At 56.2% G+C, this 23,763-nt stretch overlaps 1 protein-coding gene across 12 annotated transcripts in view; it reads left to right on the forward strand.

Moving 5' to 3' along the window:
* Positions 1–23,763, forward strand: part of RBFOX3 (RNA binding fox-1 homolog 3) — a 399,885-nt gene that overhangs the window by 267,213 nt on the left and 108,909 nt on the right. For 11 of the 12 annotated variants that reach the window (XM_044247291.1, XM_044247292.1, XM_044247296.1 and 8 more), the window contains one exon: positions 13,287–13,326. The exons of the other annotated variant lie outside the window; for it this stretch is intronic. The gene's annotated coding sequence lies outside the window, so the exon portion shown is untranslated. The remainder of the gene's footprint in view (positions 1–13,286; positions 13,327–23,763) is intronic. 12 annotated transcript variants of the gene reach the window in all.

A 23,763-nucleotide genomic window follows, 5' to 3' on the forward strand; every position in this document is an offset into this window, starting at 1 on the left:
GGGAGGAAATGGTACGCAGAGCCAGGACCGTGTGCTTCTGGGGCGTTTCCCCTAAGAGCACATCAGCTTCCAGTTGCTGCTGTGACAAACATGGCGACTTAAAGCAACCCAGACGGGTCCCCCTGCGGCTCTGGAGGTCTGAAGTCTGCGCAGGTCTTGCAGGGCTCAAGTCAGCGCACCGTGGGGCTCCTTCTGGAGGCTCTGGAGAGAGTCTGCCTCCTGGCTGCCCCCAGCCCCAGAGCCGCTGCATCCCTCCTCCGGCAAAGCTGGCAGTGGCCAGGTTCCACTGAAGCTGCTCCCTCTGAACCTGCCTCCCTCTTCCATGGTTAAGGACCGAGATCACACTGGGCCACCTGGATAATGCAAGGTGACCCTCCGGTTCGAAGGTCAGCTGGTGAGCAAACGCAGCTGCGTCTGCTGCCATAATCCTCCTTCACTGCCTAACCTGACGTGGTCATCGGTCCCAGGGGCTTGGCTGTGGACGTGGGGCAGGGGAGAGCGTTGTTCTCTGACCACAGGGGCTCCCCCTGCCCCTATTGCAAACACAGCCTCCCCCCAAAAGGCACGTGAACCTGGGCAGCTCTTCAGTTCACGGGGCCTGAGGCTCTGAGTGACCGCTTCACGTTGCATTGCTCATCCCACGTTGCTTAAGATCAGACAGGGCCCTGGGATTAAGGAGTGGAGCGGAGATGCTCTAAGTAAGGAGAAGGGAGGCAAGAATCACAGAGGGCCAAAGGGCTGGGGCCCAGGATGCTTTGAAAGTAGAAGCAATCCTGCGTGGTCCTATGGGAGGTTAGTCTGAGGTCAGAGCACGGGCCGCTGCCTGGAAGGGGACAGTGCTGCAGGCAGAAGGAAGGACAGAAAGTCCCTGTGGCTGGAACCCGCCTGGGAAGGGGGCCAGGAGCAGCTGCGGGACCACACGGGACCTTGTATGCCAGGCCGAGCCTCTCCAGGAAGCGGGGCAAGTGTGTTAATGGGAGGGAGGGAGCATGATCAGAATCGCATCGTGAAAACGTCTCCCTGGCTGCTAAGTGGAGCAGACTGGTGGGGGCCCGAGTGGGTGCAGGACGCCACTTGGGGCTCAGTCCAGGTGGGAAGTGTGTGCCCAAGCTGGGGAGGGGGAGGTGGCGCGAGGTCAGAGAAGTAGATGAACTCTAGACGCGCCCTAGACATGCTCTAGAGGTCAGACTGACAGCATCGGGCTCAGGCTGGCTGATGGGCACAAGGGCTTGCCCACTTGGATGGGTGAGGACTCCCAGGTACCAAAACGGGCACCCGCAACACGGGCCCAGCTTTCTGGAGGGCCCTGAGCCTTGGACGTGTCGGGTTGGAGGAGTCGGAGGCGCTCCGCACGGGTACACTTTGAGCTGACCTAAGCCTTGGGGCCTGTGACCGGAGGGGCCCCAGCAGGCGTCGCTGCACACAGGTGGGGGCCCGCCAGAGTGCGGACAAGGTGGCTTGGGGCCCGGGCACAGAGTAAGAACAGAAGGGCCAGGATTGAGCCCGCAGGAGCAAGGATATTCTGTCTCCCACTGGAGGAGGCTGGAGTGCAAAAGGGATGGGTGAGGGGGGGTTGGAGGGGCAGGAGGGGACCGGGTGGGTGTCCTGTGCAGGACAGGGGCTGCTCAGGGAGGGGAGAGGGTCCACTGAACAGGCCCACACCCTGCTGAGAAAGAGAGGGCTGACCAGGGCCGCTGATGATTTCATTGAATGAGTTTGTCGGTGGAGAGAAAGAAGTAGGCCTTCCCAGCAGGGGAAGGAAAGATCCAGAACACAAACATTTATCAGGGAACCACAAGAAGTTCCACTTCTTAGCCAAGGGGGAAGCCGTGAGAGGGAAGCTGGGACATGGGAGGCCACAAGGCAGGTTGGCCCCCGGTGTGAGCCGCTGCCGGTTGAGTCTGGACCTACCGAACCTTCCCAAGGCTGGTGCAGCTGCGGAGGCATCCGACGGGGTCGGGTGTGTGATGCAGGATTGAGGCCCGACTCACAAGGGCCGGTGCAGAGGGGCTCGGAGGGAGGGTGGGGAGAAGCCAGGGGACACTTCAGGGAGGACTCCAGGGAGGAGTGGGGAGAGGGAGCTTGCCAGGGCTCCAGGCCTGGGGCGCCGGATCCACACTGGGAAGTGCTGGGGCTGGGGTTCTCAGCCAGTCCTCTGTCTGCTCCCGGAGCTGGCAGTGACCCTGGCACGGCAAGCCGGCTGGTGGCTGTGTCCAGAAGGGACCCGGGTCAACGGGGCCGGAAACTTCCCCCCAGGATTCCCTGGAGGGTGGAGCCAGGTTGAGGAGAAGCACCTCCAGGCATGTGTTGCTCAGAATGGAAGGGGCAAAGGGAGGGCAGCCCAGAGGCGCCGCCGGCTTGCTCGCTTGTGAGGCTGAGGCAGCAGCTGGGGCGCGGAGAGCCAGGGAAGGGGGGCGCTGTCCAGCGAGCCTCGTCAGGCACCCTCCCTGTGAACCCCAGCTCCCCTCTAGTGTGTTTGTGAACCAGACGTCCATCGGGTCAGGCAAGGCTGTGACTCGCCGCAGCAGTCTGTCGGAGCGAATATTCGCCCAGCGCGGACCAGCCTCAGAAGCCCGTCTGCCCACACCTTGTCCTCATTAGGGGCCCCTCCCCTGACCAAAGGCATTTTGTAATTATTATTGGAAGTCCTGACCGTGAGCCCCAGGGCCTCGGGAATGTCAGCATAAACACATTCACAATTTATCATGTTTCCCGTCTCCGCAAAGACTCAGGGCGTGAGCAAAGGCCCCGCACCATCTATTATTAGATAAACAGAACTGTCGATACAGGCCACAATCTGCAGATGAGCCGCTTGTCAATGTGGGTTCGTCACAGGCAGATGCTCGCCGGGACGCGGGTATGACAGGAGACCACGTTCACTCCACGTCTGAGACCGCTTCCGGCAGAAGGTTCCAGAACTGGTGAAGCAGCTGGAGATGTGTTGATTCCAAAAGGGAGTCTCTGAATGGGAATCGTCTGTTAGAGGCGGTTGGGGCAGCGGCCTTGGGGCCGAGTGTGGTCTCAAAGCCGGGTGGTGCATTCCCTCGCTCCTTGCCCCCTGGGGAAGCCCCCAGCTTCACCCCTGCAAGAGTGGAGATCCTGAGGGGGACCAGCAGGTGCTTTAAAGGGACCCAGGATTTGTTTAATCAGGCGCAGTAAGACACACAGACACAGAATGATAGTCAGGACAGGAGTTTTATATGCTCACTGTTCCCTGGAAGCAGGAGGTGCCCCTCCTGGGGAAGCATCAGGGTCAGTGAGGAGGCAGAGGGAGAAGGAAAGTGCGGGCAGGAGTCTTTATTGTGGCTTCCATGGCAAGGACCGGGTGGGCAGGTAGACAGGCATGGGATGGGCTAGCTGAGTATTTGTAGTGAGCTCTGGAGCAGGAGGCTGTCTTGTCCGGTACCTGGCCCTGGGGAGAGGAGGGCAGGGGGAAGGTGGCCCCAGTGTAGAGAGAGTCTGGGTTGGTTGGTTTGCGTATTCAAGGCGGACTCCTTGGCTAGCGGTCTGCTCTCTTGAGGAGTTAGCCAGACCCCTCCGGGGTCAGGTGGGCCCCGACGTCCAAGCATCAGGACACAGAAGACGAAAGGCCTGCTTGTGCAGCAGGGTCAGAGCAGAAGGGCCCAGGACGGAGCTGAGCAGGGGGTCGGTTAAGAGTGGGCTCTGCCTTCTTCCCAGCACCTTCCCCATACACACCCGCAGCCCCCGCACAGACGGGAACCTCGGCGGCCGACGCACAAGGCAGTGGCGGGGATGGCTCCGGTGTCCAGGCTTCGTGGCAGTTCCAGAGGTGGGTCTGCAGGGCTCAGCGGTCTCAGAGTCCTCCGCCAGCTGCAGGAAGAGCCAGGAGGCAGGTGACATTGCTAATCCCTGCCCTGCAAGCAGGGAAACCCCGCCCCAGCCCTCAGGGGCAGGCCCCGGCTCCCAGTCGCTGGCTCCCAGTCAAGGCCCACAAGCCTCTTCCAGCCTCATCCCCCAGAGGAAGTGACAGTGACACCTCTACCACCGGAGGCTACTGGCCACGGCCAGTGTGGCCACCTGGAGAAGCCTCCGCTTCCCCACGAGCGCTCGGGGACAAAAACGCCCATCTGGCAGCCCTGGGGAGGATTTGGGCTGATGGGTGCTGAGTGCTCCCTAAACCACGGGAAACAACAGACTGGATAAATGAAAACCACCGTCTCCGCTCCACACCTGCTACCTCCCGGGTAAACCCGCCAGCTTGGGGAGCACAGTTTAGCTCGCACGGGTGGTGCCGCGCTCGTTTGGGTTTGAGTCTCCTTCCCGACAGAGGGGCACCTCGGAGCGAATGAAGCCCACCCAAGTCTCCAGGACCCCGCCCCCCTCAGCGGGGAGGGAGCTGCCGGCCTCTTCACTTTGGGGCCGGGAGGTACAGGAGCATCCTCAGAGATTGTCGCAGACTTCCCTCTGTGCCCCGGGGCTGGGGGCCTGGGACAGCCGCACCCTTTCCTTCCTATTTGGGGGAACCCAGCCCAAGGGGGCTGCGAGCTCGGGGACGGGTCCTGCTGTTCGTGTCTGTGGCTGGCCGGCCGCCTCCTCCCCCCAGCGGGCCGGGCACCTGATCTCCCTTCATCCTCACTGAGGGGTCAGTAGTGTCTTTACCCCCACCTCACAGGAGAGTAAACTGAGGCACTTGAGGGGGGGGGTGAGTACTCTGAAGCTGTAACAAGCATGCCAGGCCCTCTGCTGCGAGCACCCAGCACAGATGGGGTCCGCCCTTCCCTGGAGGCTGCTGGGAAGAGCTACAGGCCCCCATCTCACGATTTTCCCCAAAATGGAAAAATCTGCATCGTTTTCCACGATTTCTGCAAGTGATTTTCTAGTTATTGCGTTGAACTGGAACAGTGCAGCCCTGTTCTCTGGGTCTCGCCGCTGTTCAGAGACGAGGAGGGGAGGCGGGAGGCGGCAGACGGAGCTTCCTGACGTGGTCCCGGCTGGATCCCAAGCCCTCGCCCGTGGGCTCGGCAGACGGCTTTCCTGACACCCAGCTCCCCGCGCTCTCGGCCCATTATCTGCTTTTGTTTTGTAAGTCGGTCGATCGAGACAGACTTCTGAAACTCTTCGAGGAATGAACAGGTTGGTTTCTTAGGGGATTTGCTCAGGAAATGAGATTTTGCCCGTCTCCCAAAGGAGAAAGGGCATGTCTAAATTATTGATAGGAAACATGCCTCCTCTGAGAAGCCAGTGTAGGGTCGTCTGCGAGCCGCTCGGTGCTGTCTACCCCGAGCACCGTCTCCGCTCCCTGGCCTGTCTCCGCCACCGCCCCTTCCCCCAGTGATGCCACTCAGACCCAACGGGGCAGGGCGAACCCCACGCGTCCCACCCGGTGCTTCCGCGGGGGGTCCCGTTCTCAGGGCAGACCTGCCCCTCTCTGCGGAGAGGTCACGCATCTTCAGGTCTCTAAAGGTCACCTGCTGGGGAGTGTCGGGAATGTCGGATGGGTCTTGAGAACTCACAGGTAGGAGACACCTCCCAGCTCTGGCTTTGCACCTAGCCCAGGCTGACCCCATACTCAAGAGCCAGCTTTTAAAGAAACAGGAGGGACGGGAGCCAAGACAGAGCAGCCAAGTGAAGAGTGACCTGCCGCAGAGACGTGGCCATTCCTGAACTCCCATTTCGGCTGAGCGTGGAAGAGAACACGGTGCACCGTGCCCAGCTCCACGGGGAGAGGCACAGACCGGGCCTCTGCTGCCCCTTAGGTTTGCGTTAGAGGGAAGAATGGCCTCCTTGACGTCATCAGACACCAGCACGCCAGCGCGGCCGGGAAACCAAGCAGCCAAAGGTGCGGAAGACCCAGGGTCCGCGCTCCCCAGCGCCCGCCATGGCATCCCTCTCGTGCATCGCCGTGCCCTTCCCACCCGGACCGGATAGGTAGGGTTGGGCGGATAAACAGACTTGGAGACTGGGCCGCTCTCGGGGGGGCGTGACCCGGTGTGAAATCAGGAAGGACCGCAAGACCACGAGCCCGCGATGGCTTACTGCTTCCGTCCTCAATGTGCTCTGCAGCTTTGTATCCATTTTCGTAAGGACACCAGATAAAATGGAAATGTGCCGGGAGACAGAAGTCAAGATCGGAGAAGAGCGTTCGACGAGCGAGGATGGGCCACAGGTTTTGCTGTGGTTTTGTGAACTTGCAGGGGCCAGACGGGAAGCATGGACAAGTGCATGGTTCTGGCTTCAGACGTGGCTTCCAACCCACATGTTCACCGACCGACGAGCAGATGAGCAACCGCGCTCCAGACACACGTGGCGGAGCTTTACTCAGCCATGAAAAGGAAGGACATTCTGACACCTGCCCTGACACGGACGGGCCTCGAACACCTTGCAGGACAGGCAATCCTGCAGTCACAAACAGGCGAAGATCGTGTGACCTCCAAAGACCAGTGACAGAGGTCCCGGGGGTTGTCAGACTCACCGGGACAGACAGTAGCAGGGAGGTCCCCGGGGCGGAGCACAGGGAGCCCGTTTCATGGGGACAGAGTTTGGGTTCGGGACGATGACCATGTCTGGAGATGATGGATGGATGGATGGATGGATGGACGGACCCTCAACAAATGAGAATGCTCTTAATGAACAGAACTGTGCACGTAAAAATTACACATTTTGGTTCAAATTTTGAATTTTGTTATGTTATTTTACCACAGTAAAAAAAGAAAAGTCAAACAAACAAAAACCAAAAAATCCGAAACAAACTTAAGAAGTGGATTCAGAACACCCCTCAGGGGAACGTCGGTTCTCCTGAGTCTTTACACTGAGCAGTGTCTCTCGGGGTCTGGGGGTGCGACACCGGCGTGGGCACCCAGCTCACGGGGAAGAGCCCTGGAAAGACCCCCCCAGGAGAGGGGACCGTCTCAGGGGTCGGCATGTCCGCATTCATGGCGCAGAGGGTCACGCCGGGGGAGGGACGTGCTGCTAGGCCGCCGGACAAGTGTGTGGCCGCTCTAATGCACATGAAAAGCCCCCAGGGGGGCATCCTGGAGCTGCCATGACAGATCACCACACAGCCGGGGAGAGTGGTTCTCCCACCGGCCTGAGGGATGGCAGCCTCTCCCCGGAGGCCCCAGGGGAGAATCCTCCTGCCCCGTCTAGCTCCTGGAGGCCCATGCGTTGCCAGACTCGCCTCCCGTGCCTGTCCTCTGCCTTGTGTCCTCTCCCTGCTTCCTGGAGGCAGACTCCCTGCACTTAGGGCCCCTCTTAATCCAGGGCAACCTCATCATGACCTTTAGACAGCTACATCTGCAAAGACACTGTTTCTGGACAAGGTCGCGTTCTGGGGTCCAGGCGGCCGCCCGTTCCTGCCAGGACAACTGGCATCTGGTCTGCGCGCGGTCGGCCTCGTGCGGTTCTGCAGACGTATTGAAACAACCTGGTGCTGGACGGGTTTGGGGAGCGGGGGGTCTCTGCTGAAGGCCCACCCCCCTGCTTCCCTTCCGTGACTGGGGACCCTGGAAATGTCCACATCCACAGCAGGGTCTCTGGACAGTGTCGGTCTTGGGGACCTCTGGGCCTCAGTTTCCATACCAGGCTGCCCAGGGGACAGGAGGGTGATACACAGCAGTGCTCATGGACACCCCGGATGCTGTCGGTGCCCCTCGGCTGCGGGTGGCCCCTGTCCTGTAGCCAGTGAGCTCCCTTCCCTTCCCAGGTCTGCGCCGAGTTCAGCTAACACCTGGCAACGTCTTCCCCATGGCCCTCACCCCGTTGAGGGCACGGTGCCCACGGCCCATACCGCCCCCGACAGGGCCAGCGTGAGCCCGGGCCCGGGGCTGCACAGGGCACACTGGACTGGGCCTGTCATTCATCAGGACGTTACAAAGCCCAGCGCAGCTGGGAGAGCCAGCGGCCACAGAACATCAGAGAAAAGCAGGGCCTGGGGAGCAAAGAGGCAGGAGAGTTTGCATGGACGCTGCGGCTGTGACTCACGAGTCAGCCAGGTGGGCTCTACGGGCCCTCGCCCACCTGCTCCAGAGCCTCGATGCCAGGGCCAGGGTGTGTCCCTGCAGGCAAAGGGCACGTAAAAGCCCAGGTGCGCACTGCCCCCACTAGAGGGGCCTGAGGGCCTAGCTGGGGGGCTCCGGCTGGTGGCACCTGAACCCCGCCAGGCTTCCTGGGGGAGGGATCTGGCCGCTCTAAGCACAGAGTAAATGCACTCCTGCCCCCTCCCCCCGCAGAGGTCCATAGTGGGGTGGGGGGGGGCTTCCTGTAGGCCTGAGCGGGCTGTGCACCCAGAGCCCAGGGCTGCCAGGCCAATAGTCGGAACCTGCCAGAACTCCCTGTCTCTCCCACAGCCGCTGGAGGCCTCTGAGATGTGAGCCAGCGCCCTCCCCTCCCTTTCTCCCCTCCCTCCCCTGCCCTCCTCTCTCCTCTCCAAAGGTGAATTTCTTTTCAGAAGGAGAAAAAAAAAAAGAAAAAAACCCTTTAAATTGGAGTGGCTGTGCCATCATGATCTCCATCATCAAAAGTCATGTTTAAGCCACCCACAGTTAATTTTTTATTTATAAAATTGCGCCCTTCACCTCCAGTTCCCCTCAGGGAGAGAGCACGGAACAGGCCATTTAATAAAATCCCAGGTAAGACAGCAGGGCAGACAGGCAGGCCTCATACAGCTACCCCAGTCCCCCTACGCAGCCCTGCCCCTCCCCCAGGGGCAGGCCCACAACCTGGGTGGGCAGGGGGCCCCCAAGGCCCTTCCTGGTGCCAAAGAAAATCTGCCTTGACTGAGAGCCAGCACTGCCACCGCACCCTTGGGGAGACGCAGAAGGAGCAAAGCCAGGTGTGGGTCTGGCCCTCTGGGTGCCCTGGACTGACCGAATGCGTCCCCCAAATGCCCAGGCTGACATCTTAGCCCCCATTGTATTGGTATTGTGGGGTCTCAGCCGAGGTGGTGATGGGATTAAGGTCCTTGGAGGAAGAGACCGGAGAGCTCGCTCCGTGCCCACCCTGTGAGGACAGCGGGAAGACAGGAAGCAGGCTCTTCCCGCGGCCAGGATCTACCAGCTCCCTGACCTTGGGCCTTCCTGCTGGGGAGGGCAGGGGCACGTTGTTACAGCACCCCAGCAGACGAAGACCCGTGTCCTCGCGGGAGGACCCCCTCTCCCTGCTCCAGACCTGAGCCGCCTCCTGCAAAAACGGGTCTGTGGTCTCGACCAGCGCACCTACCCCTTCAGCATCGGCAAGTGTTGCCCTCCTGGACGCCACTGCAGGACGGGCCGCTTCCCCTTCACCCCAGAGCCGCGGCACCTGAGGCCGCCTGGTTTATCCTTGCCTTAAAGCTAAGAAGGGGCCCAGGATGCGTTCGTTGTCCGAATACGGTTCCCAGGAAGTGCCGGAGGCTCAGAGCAGGATGCACGTATGACGGACTCCTCTCTCGCCCGGACGCCGGGACGATGATGCCCACCGTGTGCGACGGAAGTGGGGTTTGCCACGCACCCTCGGTGCCCGGCACATCAGTCGCTCGGGAGATCGGAGCGGAGACGTCCTGGGAGGGGCAGCTTCAGTGAACAGGAGTCACTGCCCGCCACGAACGCGGGTTCTGCTTTGTGCGGCTCTCTCCGTTCCCACCCGCAGCGGGGCGAGTCCGCTCCGGGCCAGGACCCCGGCGGCGGCTGGCAGAGCCGTCACGACAGGGAGGGGCCTGGGCTACAGCCGTCGGGGCAGTCGTTTGGATGATCCACACTAAAAACTGGTTTTCCTCGTGGACTCGTGTTCTTGGTGTGATGAAGGCCACACAGGGGGCCGCAGTTCAGCGTCTGGAGGACAGAAGGAAGCAGGGTCGCAGGGTCCCCTGGGTCGTCTGGATGGAGCAAGGACTCCCGCGGAGGAGACTGGCTGAGGCGACATGTTCGGCCAGGCGCTGGGAGCTGGGGCGCGGGTGGGAAGCAGAAGCCAGCAGGCAGGGAGACGGGGAAGGGGTCCCCATGGGGGCTGAGTCTCATCCACGATGGGATCCCCCGGAGCAAAGAGCACTCCAGAAGGACCCAGGCCCTTCTCTTGAACAGTAATGCGGTTCGGGTCCCCGGAGGCCAGTGCTCCCTGTCGGGTTCCTTCGCTCATTCAGCAAACGGGTGCTGCCTCCCCGTGGGGCAGCCCCATGCCGGGCTCCGCGGGTGGGGTGTGCGGTCAAGGGTGAGGGCGGCCAAGCCGGGCCATGGGAGCTCCCGCCCCCGCAGCTGGAGAGCAGCCCCGCGCCGCGTGAGTCCGCGCCCACCGGGCCCCACAGGCCGAGTCGCTGCTGTCTCGCTGCTGCACAGACTTCGTGTGGAGGCTGTCGTGAGGGGGGCGGGCAGGGTGAAGACCCTCCGAGCTCAGTCATCAAGCCTTGCTGTGTTTGGACACCGCTGAAGGGTCCTTCTCCAAGCGCACTTGGGGACGTCCGCACCCCCGGCCTAATGAGCTGTGTCCCTCTAGGAACCTGATCATCCCGGCAGAAATCACCGTAATTGGTGATCCTGCTGAGCGGGGAGAGCCGTGTTTGCTAACAGGGAGACTGAGAAGCAGCTCCCTGTTTCCCAACCCGCGAGCTCGCCCTGGGCTGTCATCAGCAAGGCCCCAGGCGTCTCCCTCCCTGTCTCTCGCCCCCAGCGCAGGTGGTGGGGCAGAGTGGGTGATGTGACGCAGCAGAAGAGGGTTCATCCCGGAAGTGCAGGGCAGGCCCCCTGCGGGTCGGCCCGTCCTTGTCTGGCTCACACCTGGGAGGTGGCCGGGCCACAGCAGGAGTGGGTCCCAATGGGAGACACTTCCTTCGAAGCCCGTGGGCACAGGAGAGAACCCCCACTACCCTGGAGGTTCTGTACTCCAGCAGAGGACAGGGAGGGCCAGGGGAACCCGTGGCCTGAAGCGCTGGGAAAACAGGCTGGACCCTTGCATGCCACGGATGCTGGAGGCCTCGGGCTCAGCGGGCCCCCGGATAGCCCTCTGGTTCTGCATTTTTGGAAACATAGAGGCTCTTTGGAGATGGACATGGGTCCGAGCCTCTGAGTATCTGGACAGGGACTGAGCAGCTGTCCCACTGGTGTTCATACCAGGTATTTTCGCTTTGACCAAATGAGGATATTTGTGACAATGGAAGACATTTCAGGGAACTGGAACACTGTTGGGGTCCCTGGAGATCAGGGCAGGCGGCGGGGGTGGGCTGGGGGATGGGGATGCCTTACCCTGACCTGGCTGGGAGCTCCAGAGTGTCCCAGCACTTGCAGGAGATATGCGGGTTGGGCACAGAGCCTGGAGAGCAGGGGCGGGGACGTGGGAGCCAGAGGCCGGGAGGGACACGGGACAGGAGCAGCACTGGACCCCCGGACCCTCAGACCAGCCCCGAGGAGCGGACTCCCGAGCCGTGCACTCTGGGCGGTTTGCTCACCGGGGCTGGATGGACTGAATTAAATGGAACTAAATTGAATTGAATTGGGAGGAAAACTCACTTTCGGAGACCAAGAAGAAAGTCAACAATAAGAAAACCCCCAAATCAACTGGAGGCGGCAGTTATGCGAGTTGATTGATTCAATCCATCTCGTTTTGCGAAGACGCCTTCCCCATCCGGCGGCGCCTTCCACTGCCGCCCGCCCCTCCCCACGGTGGCTCTGGGAGCCGCGGCTGGACGCGCGCCAGGAGCTGCGCTTGCCACTTGGCCGGAGAGAGAAGATGCCGACCAAAAAACAGGCTGCGGCAGGCGCCTCGACGAGGGGGCGTGAAAGATCGCCCCACGCCGTGGCCCGCTCTGCTGCTGCCTGGGGCCCCTTGGGGGGGGCACAAGGGGAGCGGGGGGGGGCGGAGATTGTCCAGGAAATGCCACCACCTTGATTCACACAGACTCCAGCGGCACGCAGGGCCAGCTCAGGGCCACTAAATGCTCCTTTCCCATGGAGAAGGGCACCGTCCACCAGCGGGTCACAGGAAGTGTGGGGGGCGCCTGGGGACCTGCCAGGGAACCAGCTGCCCCTGCAACTGGGGTGGGGGGAACGCCACTGCTTAGCCAAATCGTTTTCTCATCTGGGAAAGGGGAACAGAAGTTAGCTCCCACTCCTGAGGGGTTCCCAGGGCCGAATGCGGCAACAGCTGTCAAGGGCCAGACGCCCAGAATGTGCAGACCCCGTGACAGCGGCGATCAGCTCTTAGCGATGACGTTGATGATGGTGACCACCATGATGTTTCTCCGCCTCGAGGAAGAGGCCCAGTCTGGTTGGCCTTGGATTCCAGAGGCTTTTCGCTTGCTTTTATCGTGTTTATGATGAGTTTAAAACACACAGTGGGGAGAGGGGGAGGGGAGGCGCTCTTTAATGAGTGTGCAGTTTTCTCTTGGGGTGATGGAAAGTTCTAGAAACAGTGGTTGCACAGCAGTGTGAACGGACTGAATGCCACTGAATTGTACACTTGACAGTGGTTAAAGTGGTAAATTTTCTAAGTGTTTTGTCACAATTTGAAAAGACGTGCGCAATACGAACACGTAAAACTACAAAACGTTGGGGCACTGGCGGGCTTAGTTGGCGGAGCACGCAACGGACTCTTGATCTCGAGGTTGTAAGTTCGAGCCCCACACTGGGTGTAGAAATCACTTAAAAATAAAAATCTTTAAAAACTCTGAAACATTATTAACATAAAGAAGGAAAACTGAAGTCCATAAAGAGCGCAGATGCCCACGCGCACACCCCTCGTTTCCAGTCCCTGAAGGGCCCTGGCGGGAAAGGGCAGGAAATGTTGTGTCTGTGGGTTGTAGAATTCTCTCCTCTCCAAGCAACAGCAGCCCATCCGCTTTTCTTCGTGTTAAGTGTTGACGAGTGTTAAATTCGGTCTACACGCCATGACTCCACACAGCGTGACGTGACCCCTGGGGAGCAGGACAGATCTGTGCGGAGTGATGGGGGGCTCAGTTTGGGGTTAAATGCCACCATTCCTAGTGGGCAAAGTCTCCATGTGTGGGTAACCTCCAAACCAGCGGGGTTGGGGAAGAAGAAGAAGAAGGGGGTCACTCCAAGTCTGGGGCCCATGGAAGAGAGAAAACAGAATATCCCCAGTTACAGAGACGATGTGTCAGGAGACTCTGGACCACGGGCCCACGGTGTTCTGTGGTCCTTTGTCTTTGCTAAATGGAACATGGGCTCCCAGCCGCGCTCCAGGTGCCGACGCGGCCCGGCTTCCCCGGCGGGTCTCCTCGGCTCCCGCGCTCCCTCCTCCTGCAGACCTGACCAGTCAGCGAGCAAACAGCCGTCAACAGTTGGATGCGCAGCGGTAGCACTGATAGTAATTCTCTCTCCTCTCTCTCCTTCTTTTCTTAGAGAGCCCACAGTGCCTCGGGAAAAATTGGCTGAATAAAAGGTATAAAGACTTTCTCTTTTTTTTCTCCTGAATAGTTTTTGACAGATGTGCACATGTAGAACATGTTGGGAGCTGCTGACGCTGAATGCGGGGGCTTTCTGGGGCTTTCTGGGGCTTCCGGCTCTCTTGGGGGAGGCGGGGGGTGGGGTGCCGGTGGCCTGGGGGCAGAGGATGGAGGGCTTGTCTTGGTCAGCGCCTCATCCGTGACCTCTCTCGTCCCCTAAAGCACCAGCCCCATCTGTGCCAGGAAGGCAGGAGTGGGGGCCAGAGGCACCAGAAGGGAATTGAGGGGACAGGAGTGTGTTGATGGGTGACATGGCTCAGGAGCTCCCACCAGCCAGAGAGGCCGTCCCTCCCCCCAACCCCCACTCAGTGCGCAGGTGCCTGTCCCTGGACTGTGAGACCTGTGAGACCTGGGGTGGTACGTGTCCCCTCCTGGCCCGGTCTCCTCGGGGAGGGAGCTGCGGAACGGGCCTCTGTCTCCCCGTGAAACCCTCCTGACCCCAGGCCTCCTCCATCCGCAGGCTCCTCACAACCACGCCTCCCATCACCCGCCTGCAGCCCATCCCCTCTGTAAATTCGCCTGCAAAGTTTTACTTTGCAGGAGAATTTTATCATAGCGTAACGTATGTTTGTTGTGAACAAATGAGAAAATGCAGGTTTGCTATGTGTTTGTGACCCTGGGCCCCCTGCCAGATTCCCCTCCAGGGCCCCCCAGGTCTCGGGCCTCGTGCCCAAGGACAGCCAAGCCTTGTCCACAGATCAGACACGCAACGTAAAGCTGTCAGGTGGCAGAGCCTGACTTCCTCCTGAGCCAAACACCAGAGATTTCTTTTGCTGACCTCTTTTGTACTGTTCTTTTTGCCCTGAATATACCCGTGCCTCCAAAGCGGGCATTGTCCAAGTGGCCTGGGAGTTCTGTCCAGGAGGTCGGTCACTGTGGGGCCTCACGGGGTGGTGGAGGGGGCAGCTCTGGCTCCGGTCGCTGGTGGGATGGAGACAGCGAGGCAGAGCTCAGGGCTCCTCCCCCTGAGCATGACAGGGTCCCCTGGGAGCGGCCGTCCTTTCTCTGTCCGTGTTCAAAGCGGTTCTGAGTGGGGGGAGATGAAGAGAGGGTACCGCGTTGGCCCCAGCGCTCACCGGCAAGGTCTGTCCTTGCAGTGCAGCCCTCCTGATGGGCCGTTTTGTAAACGGAGTCTTATTTTACGGGCACGCGACCGAAGGAGGCCTCCGGTGAATACGTCTTAGGTTAAGGCATCACCCTCTAAGGAATGAGGCGGTGCTTTTTCTGGCTTGCAAACTCAGGTTTTTGCACATTTGTTTTCTCAACGACTTTACCGAGGTGCTCACTGTCGATTGTGCATATTACGGCGTGTGCAGTTGTGTGTTTATGCCTGCGATGTCGTCGTTACAGTCCAGATACTGGGCGTGTCCATCACCCCCAGAAGTTTCCTCGGGCACCTGTGCTCTCCAGGCCCCTTCCAGGCAAACACTTACCTGCGTTTTGTCATTCTAGAATGGTTTGTATTCTCATCCCCATTAACATCACACCGTACGTGCGCTCGTTGGTTGCTGGGCTTCTCGCTCTCAGCATGAGCCCTCTGAGACTCAGCCGGGTCACAGGCTCACCCAGGTCATGGTGCGCGTGATCGGTCCATGCCTTTTCATTGCCAGGTAGTGTTCCGTGCTCCCGAGACACCACGGGGGACTCCTCCATTGCCCCTGGAAGGATGCTGGGGTCATTTCCCGCTTATGGTCGTTCCACGTAACACAGCCAAGTGCACTCCTGCACAAGTCTTTGCACAGACACGTGCCCCTTCTCTCTTGGGTAGAACGCCCACCCAGCAGGATGGCTGGATTTTTCGGGTGAGCGTAAAGCGAATGTCAAACTGTTTTCCAAAGTGGTTCTACCATTTCACAGGGCTGCCAGCCACGTGTGGGGGTTGCCGTTCTACATCCTTTCCAGTCCTCGGTGTTGTTGGCTGCGGGGAGTTTCGCTGTTACGATGGGCACGGGGTGGTCTCTCATTGTGGTCTAGTTTGTGTTTCCCCGTGGGGTTGACATCCATCATCTTTGTGAAGCGTCGGCTCAAACCGTTGCCTGTTTTTTTAATTGGGTGTTTGTCCTCTTACTGTAGGTTCTGGGGAGTGCTTTATGTATACTGAGTACAAGTCCCTCATAGGTACGTTTCCTCCTAATTCATCTGTCTTTCCGCTCTTGTAACAGTGTCTTTTAAAGAGCTAATGTTTTAAATTTGGATAAATTCCAGTTTATCCCTTTGTTCTTTATAGATCGTATTTCTGGTGACTCTCATAAATCTTGGTCTGATCCAAGATCACAAAGATTTTCTCCTCCGGTACTTTCTTTAGACATTGAATATGTGTTAGATTTTACGTATCAGTCTCTGGTTTGTCTTGAGCTCCTTCTTATGCATGGCACAAGGTATGGATTGAAGTTCGTTTTTCCGAACTGGATCTGTGTGTTGATTTCAATTTTATTTGTTAAAAAGAATCCTTTTCTCCTTTGAATTGCCTTCGCAAAAACCAGCTGTCGTATATGCGTGGGCCCACTTCTGGACTTGGTTCCACTGATCTGTACATAGTCTGTTTTGACATCCTGCCCCACTCTCGTGATGGTCGTAACTTTATGACAATCAGTTTTGAAATCAGGTAATGTTAACCCTCCAATTTGGTTCTTGTTTTTCAAGAAAACAAGTAACAGCTATTCTAGGCCCCTTAAAATTCCATTTTTTAAAGATTTTATTTATTTGAGAGAGCAGAGTGAGAGAGAGAGCATGAGCAGGGGGAGAGGGACAGAGGGAGAAGGAGAAGGGAGCCCCGTGTGGGGCTCAGTCCCAGGAACCTGGGATTGTGACCTGAGTGTGACCAGATGTTTAGCCACCTAACTGGCTAAGCTGCCCAGGTGCCCAGGCCCCTTAAATTTCTGTATGAATTTTGGGATCGGCATGTGAATTGTGGGTGGGTTGGGGGGGAGCCTACAGGGATTTTGATCAGGATTGCACTGAATCTGTAAATCCATTGGACGATCATTGATATCTTAATAATATTGAGTCTTCTGCCTCATAAACAAGTTATGAGTCTCCATTTATTTAAGTTTTGTACTTTTCAGCATATGGGTCTTGCACATCTTTTGTCAGACTTACCCTGAGTATTTTTTTATTTTTATGCCACTTTAAATGGTATTTTCCTTCAATTTCTTGTGTATTGAAAAAATTTTTTTAATTTTTATATATTGATCTTACGTCCTGCATCTTTCTTTACCAAACTTACCTACTAGTTCTAGTAGCTTTTTAAAGATTTCATGCCATTTTCTGCAGATGATCATGTTATTTGTGAGCAGTTTTCCTTTTTCTCTCCAATCTGGATGTCTTTCATTCCTTTCTGTGGCCTTGGTCCGACAGCCAGCACCTTCAGTTCCCTGTGGAATAGAAGTGTTGTGAGAGTGGATGTCCTCGTTTTGTTCCTGGTAGTAAAGGGAAAGTAATTCCTTGACCATTAATTATGATGTTAGCTTTAGGTTTTCCATAGATTCCTTTCCATCCCTCATCTGTTGCCAGTGTGCTGAGAGTTTTTACTGGTTTTTGTTAAGAATGGATGTAGCATTTTGTTCAGTTCTTTTCTTGAGTCCATTGAAATGATCAGGTGCCTTTTGTTTTTTACTTTGTTAATTTGATGAATTAGATTGGTTGATTTTTGATCTTGAAGCAAATCTATAACTCACTATTTTTTTCCTATTTTTCTTTATATCCTTTTTCTTTTTTGGTGGGGGGCTTTCTTTAGAATTGAGTATTTTAAATTGTTGTATTCCATTTTATTTCCATTTTTGACTTACTAGTTACAGCTCCCTTTTTTTTTTTTTAAGTGGATGGTTGCTTTGGAGTTTATGTGGTTTTTAAGCCGGTTACAGTCAACCTTCAAATGATGTCAGTGCACTTGTTATGCAGTATAAACATTCTTCCGTTCCTCCCTCCTGGCCTTATGTACCTATGTTATACACCTTACAACGCAGTGTTATTTTTGTTTGTTTAGGTAGTCAGATTTTGAAGAGACTTAAGAACTAAGAAAAAAAAACTCCTTTGTTTATCCATACAGTTCTCGCTTCTGGTAGTCTCCATTCCTTTGTGCGGATCCATATTTCCATTGGGCATCATTTCCCTTCTATCTAGAGGACTCCCTTCAGTATTTCTTATAGCACCAGCCTACTGGTGATGAATTCTTGCAGTTTTTGTACGTCTGAAAAAGTCATTATTTCAACTTTGTTTTAGAAGACAGTTTTGCAGGGTGCAGAGGTCTGGGCTGACAGGTGCTTTTTCTTTCAGTGCTACAAAGTTTCAGGGCCTTCCTGGCTCCCATGATCTCCAAGCCTGCTGTCATTGCCTTCTTTGTTCCTCTGTACAAAATGTGTTTTCTGGCTCCTTCTAATATTTTCTTCTGCAGTGTTTAATCTGCCATTAATTTCATCTAATGTATTTTTTTTCACCTCAGATGTTGTAGTTTATATCTCTACAAGTTCAATTTGCACTTTCTAAAAAATATCTCACATGTCTCTACTTAATTTCTGGAATACGTGGAATATAGTTCTAATTGTTTTCAACATCCTTTTCTGCTAATTCTAACATGTGTGTCAGTTCCGGGTCAGTTTCAAGTGATTGATTTTTCTCCTTATGTTTTGCATGCCTGGTAATCTTTGATTGGAAGCTAGACACTGTAAATTCTACCATGTTGGGGTGCTGGCTATTTTTTATTCCTGTAAATCTTCTTGTGTTTTGTTCTGGGACATGGTTAAGTTACTTGGATACAGTTTGATCCCCTTCTCTCAGATCTTACTTCAAAGATTTGCTAGATTGGCCTGAGCCATGGTTAATCTGGGTCAAACAATCCCACTACCATGTCCATTGCTCCATGAACTGTGAAGGGTTCTAGTCAGGCAGTTGGGGACACTCACTTTTCTGGTCCCATGGGCATGAGCACTGTTTCCCATTATCCTTTCATGGGGTTCTTTCCTGAGCCTCAGGGCTTTTCCTCCAGTACATGATGGTTAGGACTCAGCTGAATACTCCTGGGGACCCTCCGTGGTTCTCCAGGGTCTCCCTCCATCCAGCTCTCTCCTCTCCAGTGCTCTGTTGTACAAGTCCATCCATCTTGGTATCCCCAGACTCTAAGATCTGACTCCTCAGCTCAGGGAGCTCACCAGGCACAACTTGGGGTCCCTGCACCTTGGCCTGGAAGCTTTGAACACTGTGAGCCATGGGAGCTCCCCTCCATGGTTTCCTACTCTCAAGGATCCCTGTGCTTCCTTGTCTTCTGTCCTGTGTCTTGAAAACCATTACCGGGGGTGCCTAGGTGGCTCAGTGGGTTAAAGCCTCTGCCTTCAGCTCAAGTCATGATCTCAGGGTCCTGGGATCCAGCCCCGCATTGGGCTCTCTGCTCAGCAGGGAGCCTGCTTTCCCCTCTCTCTCTGCCTGTCTCTCTGCCTACTTGTGATCTCTGTCTGTCAAATAAATAAATAAAATCTTAAAAAAAAAAGAAAACCATTATTGAGTTGTTTGCTCTTACCTGTTGTGCCAGGTAGGAAAGTAAGCCAGTCCCTATTTCCCCATCTTGACTGGAAATGGAACCTTCTTCCTACTTAAACACAGATCCTGTCATGTATGATGACCATGAAGTTGTCTGGATCCCCCTCCCCCCTGCCCACATACACACAGGCAGCCCTGAGGACACACAGGTGTGTTCCTGGCCCTTGTCCCCATTCCCCTTTGCAGTCCTGATTCGCGGCCTGTAGGCCTGGGAGCACATGGTCTGAGTACAGAGACAAATGTGGTTATTTCATTTGTCGTAAGATTGGCCTCCTTCTCCTCGACGAGGAGGAATCTGCAGTGGCAGGGGCTTAGCTCTTGAAAGATGATTACAGGGTGCTCTATGCAGACTCTCTTCCCAGGAACATTCTGATGGTAAAGAATATGGAGTGGAACAGTGGGAGGGGAGGTCAGAAAACCAGAGAGAAGGGAAGCCAGAGCCGCCAGCAGCCCCACTGCCTCTGTGTACATGCGCGTCACAGCGTACCTCGGACAGCGTCCTCCTCATCCCAACAGGAGAAACCAAGCAGTGTGGAGGGCCCATTGAGGCCAAGGCCATTCACTCTTCTGAAACCCTGTTCCCACACCTTCTCTGCCGATCTAGGCATGGACAGAGCCACACTCTTACTTTTATCTGTCCTGGGACCTCAGACACATTCAACACATGTTATCCCATTTGAGCCTCACTGCAGCGTCCATCTTATAGGTGGGAAGACTGAGGCTTCAGATGGGCAGATGATGGGCCCAGGCTCACACCGCAAGTGACTGAGGCAAGACCATAGCCTGGCTGCCCAGGCTTTCTCTTTCTGCCCAGGCTGAGAATGTCCCTTGAGCAAAGTTGATTTTCCTGGTAATCGAGCATGGATTTCTTGAGCTTGGGTGTCTGAGCCTTTCTCATAGATGCCTCCGCCGGCCACACCAAAGAAGCCAACTGATCAGCATGGGGCACAGAGGACTCTACCCCTCCTGGCCCATGAGGGTTCTCCTCCCCTTCCAGAAAGCATTTCCATTGTCAGGGTCATTGGCTGTCAAGTTTCATGGGACTCCAAGGCTCCTAACTCATAATAGAGCCTTTTTAGAAATATCTGATATTTGGAACTCTCAGATCTGTATGCACATGTGTGTTTGGACTAGTGCCTTAGGCTGCCATGACAGAAAGAAAAAGGTAGGGTGGAATGATTTTTTGCCAGAATGTTGGTCTGGTTGGTTCAGGGTATCCCAAGCACCAATCACGGTGCCCATCGGTGCTCAGCGATTTTGACCACAAAGAGGTCACCCAAACCCATGGCCCCTTCTGAATCTGCGGAGGCTGGAGCTATATGGTATCAGACACACGAGCAACATGGCCCAGAAAGTCAGCTCCCAAATTCCTACGTTCTATGTCCCAGGGACTGGAGAGGGTCCCCAGTGCCTCCCTTTGCTTTCAGGATATATCCAGCTGGGTGGTTTTGTGCTACCCACAAAGAAAGCAGGACATGAAATATTTGAGAGAGGATTGGAGGGTAACAGAAAGCAGAGTCTGTGTACTCGCGCGTTTGTGCAAAAGTATAAAAACCCCGAGTCTGTGTTTTCCCCAGGGTATTAATTACAGTTAGAAAGGAGGCTTGTCCGGGCGTGTTCCGCTTGGGCAGAGTAATTTATCATCTGGTTTCGGGGAACGGGAGGCAGGTCACGGTGCAGAGAGCACGACACACATCTCTCTCTCTGACTTCACAGCCGCCCCACCTTCTGTAGGGTGGACAGTTCTGCCCAAGGCATGTGCCTGGGGGAGGCAGGGAGCGCTCTCCAGGGGAGAGAGGGGAGACAGTGAGGCCCTGACATGATCCTCACAGGACAGAAGTCATCACAGGTCCAGGTCCAGGCACTTGGCTTTCTGCCCTTGATGGGGAGAAGGCCAGCCTGGCTGCCCACACCTGATGCCTTGTGCTCCTGTTGGCACCCACTGAGGCTGATGGAAGGGCAGGTGGTCTCTGGGGGAGGGGGGGTCCTGAAAGAGAGCGGATTTTGTTCCTTTGATGGCCAAGATCAGGTCTGTGCCTGCTTACCATGCAGCGAAGTGAAGGTCCTTGGTAAGGTGGTGGTTCTAATGGAGGGCCTCACTGGCCTTAGCAAGATGGCTGGGGAGGAGAAATCAGCGTAGAGGACCTGGCCACTCCCCACTTGGCCTCTGGGTCCCTCCACCCTCCCCTGAGCACCAGGGCCTCCCCCTGCATCCCTCCAGCCGGTCAGGGTCTTGATGGCACTTTGCATCTCTCCTCTGAGCCATCACACCCCTGCTCCCGCCTCCCACTGCTGCGGGCAGACCCCTGACACTGGAGCCTGGAGTGACCGTACACTCACTCCCAGCAGTGGAAAAACTGTCTTTCTGGAAAGTTTTACATTATATCATAAGCATTTATCATTAAGTCAACTCCTTAAGGGGCGCCTGGGTGGCTCAGTAAGTTAAGCCTCTGCCTTTGACTCAGGTCAGGATCCCAGGGTCCTGAGATCAAGCCCCGCATCGGGCTCTCTGCTCGGCAGGGAGCTTGCTTCCCCCGTGTGATCTCTCTTTCTCTCTGTCAAATAAATAAATAAAATTCTTTAAAAAAAAATTCAACTCCTTAAGTCAACTTCTCCACACCACCCTCCACCCCGGGGGGCAGATCACAGGCAGGGACCCAGCCCCGCCCCCCATCATCCCGTGAAGGTACAGGCCTGTCCGCACAGGTGCCCCGAGCACTGATGGGCACTGTGATTGGTGCTTGGGATACCCTGAACCAACCAGACCAACATTCTGGCAAAAAATCATTCCACCGGGCAGGTGGGGGGAGGGTCCTTAGTTCCTACCCTCACAGGGCCACCTCCAGGGGGTCTGTGGGAACAAAGGGAAAACCACTCGAAGAAGTGGGGGCCGGCCGGGCCTCTGCAGATACCCCCTTGCCCCACAGCTCTGCCTCTCAGGACTTCCTCCGCCGGCACTGGGCCTGCAGCGCAGTGATCTCTGCCCAAACCAGCAGGATATCTCCACGGCCCCTTTGCTGGGTGTCCGGCCTGCCAGCTCACTGACACTTAATGATGAGCTGGAGGGAGAGGGAAGAAGGGGGACCCTGGAATGAGGACAGGAGCAGAATCTCTGCGGCTTCCACAGCTGCTCTGTGCAGGCCGGGTGGGGGGCCGCTGCCCAGAATGCTAAGGAGGATCCCCAAGGCCAGCCGGGCCTCAGCACCTCCCCAGCAACCCGGCAGAGTCGGGGTTTTCCTTGCCCCGTCTCACGGTGCATATGCTGCTTTGCCTCGCCTCCTCAATCCCCCCGACTGGGCCTCTAATGCTGATGGTTCCTCGAACACCCCTCTGCACCAGGCCTCTCCCCTTGCTGACTCTGTAGTCCCCTCACTATCAGGAAAGTAAATGTTGTTATCCTCACTTCGCTCAGAGGCTCAGAGAAGCTAAGTAACTTGCTGAAAGCCACACAGTGAGTCAGCAGAGCTGGCACTGGAGCCCAGGTCTGAGCATTGCCAGATCGGGGCCCTCCCGCCCCAGCATCTTCAAAGCCACAAGGATAAGAGAGGACTGCTAATCAGTCCAAGAAGTCATCCCTCCCTTCTCCATGGGCACTGGCTCTGAAGAAATCTTCAGGGTGAGTGGAGGTGATCTTGAGGAGTTCCTCCTTAGACACCTGGCCCTCCCCATCTTTTTAAGGAGTGTGCTACTAGGGGTGATGGTGATGCTTTTAAAATCCAGGTTGGACTATGCCCTCAAATCCTCCCATGGCTCCCAGTTCTCTTGGAGAAAGGCAAAGTCCTCACAGTACCCTCCCATGTAAGACCTCATGTGATCTGGCCCCATCATTCCTCTGACCATCTCTCCTACTGCTCCCCCTCATTCTCGTGACGCCAGCTCATGGCCCACCTTGCCCATTCTCTGAGTAGCCGGGCACATCCTGTGATAGGCCTCTGCCGGGGGTGCTCCCCCTCCCAGAAGAGCCTTAGGACTCTTTTCCTCGACTCCTCCAGACTGACATAAAGATCACCTGCTCAGTTAGGTCCAGCCTGAACATCCTCTCTTCTAATCAAGGACTGGATAACGTTATGGTTAGGTGCTTTCCGGATTGTGTGAATGACCATCTCCAAAGAAAGCGGGCTCCCGAGATCTCCTCTGTGGTACGGCACCAGGCTCTGCTCTCAACCCTGTCCTAGTGGCCGTGTTTATTAGTGACTCACGTGAGCTTGTCCTAGCACGATGATCAGATTCTAGTCGATCTGAGCTGAGAGGATTGAGCAATAGATTACCTGGTCTGCTGGCCAGAAGCGTCACTGAAATTTAACGACATTTAGTCAGAATTCATGTAAAATCTTGCTCGTGGGTCCAAAAAGACTAAATGGACGGGGGTAAGAGAAGGAAGACTTAAAGGTTTCAGCTGGTGGTAGGTTTGGTGTGGTGAGGGGGACTGTCTGAGTCCGCGGACTGGGGAGCCTGAGACACAGACACGTGGTCCTCACAGCTCCAGAGGCTGGAGTCCAAGCCGGGAGACTGGCAGAGTCGGGCTGCCGTGAGGGTTCTCTTCCGATCCGCAGATGGTAGTTTGGGGGGGGGGGTGTTTTATTTTTAATTTTTTTTTAAGAGACTTGAGAGAGAGCATGAGAAGGGAGAAGGTCAGAGGGAGAAGCAGACGCCCCGCGGAGCTGGGAGCCTGAGGGGCTCCATCCCTGGACTCCGGGATCATGACCTGAGCCGAGGGCAGTGGCTTCACCGACTGAGCCCCTGGGGCGCCGGGAGATGGTAGTTTTCACATGGCACCCTCACGGGGCGGACGCTGAGGCAGGAAGCAAGCGCTCGTGTGACTCTGATTGGGGCGCTTAGCG

Source organism: Neovison vison, chromosome 5 (genome assembly GCF_020171115.1).
Source record: "Neovison vison isolate M4711 chromosome 5, ASM_NN_V1, whole genome shotgun sequence".
Lineage (NCBI taxonomy): Eukaryota > Metazoa > Chordata > Mammalia > Carnivora > Mustelidae > Neogale > Neogale vison.